This window comes from Mesoplodon mirus (assembly GCF_964341445.2).
Source record: "Mesoplodon mirus genome assembly, chromosome: 6".
NCBI lineage: Eukaryota > Metazoa > Chordata > Mammalia > Artiodactyla > Ziphiidae > Mesoplodon > Mesoplodon mirus.
Genome location: NC_138982.1, coordinates 9,448,923 through 9,452,766, shown reverse-complemented (window position 1 = coordinate 9,452,766; position 3,844 = coordinate 9,448,923). Strand labels below are relative to the sequence as shown.

The 3,844-nt window shown below is 36.8% G+C and overlaps 1 pseudogene across 1 annotated transcript; it reads left to right on the top strand.

Annotated features, from left to right (window-relative positions):
- Positions 1-2,859: 2,859 nt before the first annotated feature.
- On the top strand, positions 2,860-3,480 carry LOC309806395 (large ribosomal subunit protein uL22-like; annotated as a pseudogene). Its single transcript has one exon. The product of its transcript is annotated as a large ribosomal subunit protein uL22-like (transcript).
- The last annotated feature ends 364 nt before the right edge of the window (positions 3,481-3,844 follow it).

The window sequence follows — 3,844 nt, the reverse complement described above, 5'->3', positions numbered from 1 at the left end:
CTCTTGAGCCTCCCTCCCACACTCCCTATCCCACCCCTCCAAGTCATCACAAAGCACCGAGCTGATCTCCCTGTGCTGTGTGGCTGCTTCCCACTAGCTATCTATTTTACATTCGTTAGAGTATATATGTCGATACTACTCTCACTTCACCCCAGCTTCGCCCTCCCACCCCAAGTCCACTTTCTTCTTTTTTTTTTAACCTCTTTATTGGCATATAATTGCTTTACATTCAAGTCCACTTTCTATGTCTACATCTTTATCCCTGCCCTGCCACTAGGTTCATCCGTACCATTTTTTTTTTTTTTTTAGATCCTGTATATATGTGTTAGCATATGGTATTTGTTTTTCTCTCTCTGACTTACCTCACTCTGTATGATGGACTCTAGGTCCAACCAACCCCAGTTCTTGATTTTCAGATAGGTTGCTGATGATTTGCATGAATATTCTCTTACTGTTTCAATCTACCTTCTCTGTTAGCTCTGTGTCTTTTCTTACTCCTAATCCCGTATATTTTTGCTCCCACACTTTTGTCCTTAATCAGGCTCATGAAGAATTTATTTATACATTACCAATCTTTGCAAAAATCTAGTTTTTCCATTTATTTATACATGCTACTCTTTCAGTTTTCTATTTCATAACTTTAACTTTTGGCTGTGTAACCCCATTTCATCATTATTTTGGACACCGCTAAAAAAATAAAACTCTTCGACATTATCTAGGACATAAGGCTTTCTTATCACTTAGAATGTTTATTCTTTACTTATTGGAAGAGCTCTTTTAGACTCATTAGGCATAAATTTTAATCATATTTCTCTTATGCATCCATAAAAGAAAACATAAAATCACTTAAAGTACTTCTAAGATGTCTTCTGATTGAGAGACCAGCTCTTTTAAATCATCATCCACTCAGTCATCAATGTTCCAATTTTTCCACACAATTTTGTCCTCCGTGCTGGTGACACAGCATTTCCTAAGAGCGACCCACAACTGTTTCCAAGATTTTCTTCCAAATTGCTGATACTCACTCTTCAAGTTTTGATGCTAGTTCTCTCTTACTGGAAGTGTCATTCAAAGTATTTCAGACATCAACCAGTATTCATAGTCCTTCTTCAAACAGTGCTTAAATGGTTTTTTGACTGACATCTCAAGGGATTTCAATCATGCCACCAGGAAGAACAGCCAAGTTCTTACAGGCACAGGTAATAACAAGGTCACACTGCTACATGGTCAACAGAAATTGAGGACATGTTCTGATTTAAGAGATGTCAAAATAAAAAGGAAAGTGAGCCTTAGAATTGATGCAATATGGTAATCCTCACTTCCTGGCTTGTTTTGTTTGATTTATTATATTTTATTCTAAGATAGGCATGTTTATTTTCAGTACTTCTATAATAATAAAGATATTTAAGGCTATGGATTTTTCTATGAGAATAGCTTTTGCAGTGACTATTAGGTTTTAAGATAAAGCATTATTTTCATGGTTTTAAAAAGACTGTAACTTCAGTTTTGATTTTGGATTGTACCAAGTGTTTTCTATTTATTTTTATTCTCCATGCAGTAATATTTTGGTAACTTTCCAGTCTTTGTTTTTAACTGTATTGAATTACGACCATACAACTTCCCTGTAAAATCTCTACCTTTAAAAATGTAATAAGGTGACCTTTTTTGGTAACATATAACTAGTTTTATAAATTTTTGTGGACATACACACATACGATATTTATCCCAAGAAAATGAAATTAAAGAAAATAAAATCCACTAAGAATTAAAATCAATTTGATAAGTGTTTCATTCAGTTCCTCATTGTTTTAACTTATTTTTTTTCTACGTTATGAAAGCAAAAAAAATAAGAAACTTTGAGAAGCCTGGAGTTTCTGGGTAATATGGAAACTTAAGTGGGTCTGGGGAGTGAGGTTCTTTTGTAACCACATGGTCAAGCAGAGCTCAGGTGCAACCACAGCGTTGGAAGTCGGAACAGAGGCATTTCTGTGGGTTTGTGACTGACAGCATCATGAAGAGAGCTTCTAGGATCCTGGTAATACTCTGGGTTGATTTATTATTATTATTACTACTCACTCGGTTACGTGGACATATTCCATTTGTGAAAATTGTATGATTTTTATACATTTGTTTATATGTATTATTCTCTTTTAGAAGTTTTTCATTTTTTAGTGTAACCACAAGGTAAAATTATTTAATGTCATTTCTTCTTTCTTTCCCTATTCCCTGCTCTCTTCAACAAATATTGATGTAGGAGAAATATTGATTCCACCTTTAGATCTGTTTTGGGAAAACCGCTTTATGTTTTTGCTGCTTCCTTTCTTCCTAGGTCTTTTCCCATATATTAGTCAGGATGGTTTAACCTACAGTGAACCCAACATTTCTATGGCTGAACTTGTTCACACAAAGCCCTATACAGGTCAGGAGAACTTCCTCTGTCTTGTTTTCATCTAGAAAACTTCAGAGTAACAGAGAAAGAGGAATCTGGAGAGTCTGCCTGGCTTTTAAAAACCAGGTCTGCAAGTGGCTTACACCACTTCCGCCCTCATCAGACGGCCAGAAACCAAAAGCTGCAAGGGAGCCTGGGGAAAGGGAGCTATCATTCCGCTCCTGGTGACGTGACTTAATGGCCTGGAAGAGCATGTTCCATGTGTCAACCCTGCAATCTTCCCAGCTGTTCAAGATCTCTCTTAATCCTGCAAACCAGCTCTTAAACTCATGAAACCGGTATCTTAATCCCTTTTCCTTCATCATAAAATCAAACGATGTAAGTAAACATTTTGCTTTGTTAAGAAAAGACCTGTGCTTCCTTTTCCAGTAAGCAGCCTGAGGTGACCTCTAAAAACGGTTCTCTATTCACTTGACCCAGAAAACCCCACAAAATCATGCAAGTCAAGAGGTTCAAATCTTCGTGTTCACTTTAAGAACACTCGTGAAACTGCCCAGGCCATTAAGGGTATGCATATCCAAAAAGCCACCAAGTATCTGAAGGGTGTCACTTTAAGGAAGCAATGTGTGCCATTCCGTTGTTACAATGATGGAGTTGGTAGGTGTGCCCAGGCCAAACAATGGGGCTGGACACAGGGTGGGTAGCCCAAAAAGAGTGCTGAATTTTTACTGCACATGCTCAAAAATGCAGAGAGTAATGCTGAACTTAAGGGCTTAGATGTAGATTCTCTGGTCATTGAGCACATCCAGGTGAACAAAGCCCCCAAGATATGGCACAGGACTTACAGAGCTCATGGTAGGATCAACCCATACATGAGCTCTCCCTGCCACATTGAGATGATCCTCACTGAAAAAGAACAGATTGTTCCTAAACCAGAAGTGGAGGTTGCACAGAAGAAAAAGATATCCCAGAAGAAACTGAAGAAACAAAAACTTACTTATGGCCTGGGAATAAATGCCTCAAAAAATAAATGCAAATGAAAGTAAAAAAAAAAAAAACAACAACAAGAAAAGACTTGTGGTTACAAAGGAGAAAAGGGAGGGAGGGATACACTAGGGATTTGGGATTAACAGATACACAATACTATACATAAAATAGACAAACAACAAAGACCTGCTGTATAGCACAGGGAACTGTACACAGTATCTTGTAATAACCTATAATGGAAAAGAATCTGAAAAAGAATATATATATATATATGTGTGTGTGTGTGTGTGTGTGTATGTATAACTGAGTCACTTTGCTGTACACCTGAGACATTGTAAATCAACTATACTTCAATAAAAAATTAAATTTAAATTTTAAATTTTAAAAAAGAAAGCAATAGGATTCCAGTGCTTATTCCTAGTTAGGTTTGAAGTGGGAAAGGGAGAGTTTTAATCATCAATTTTTACT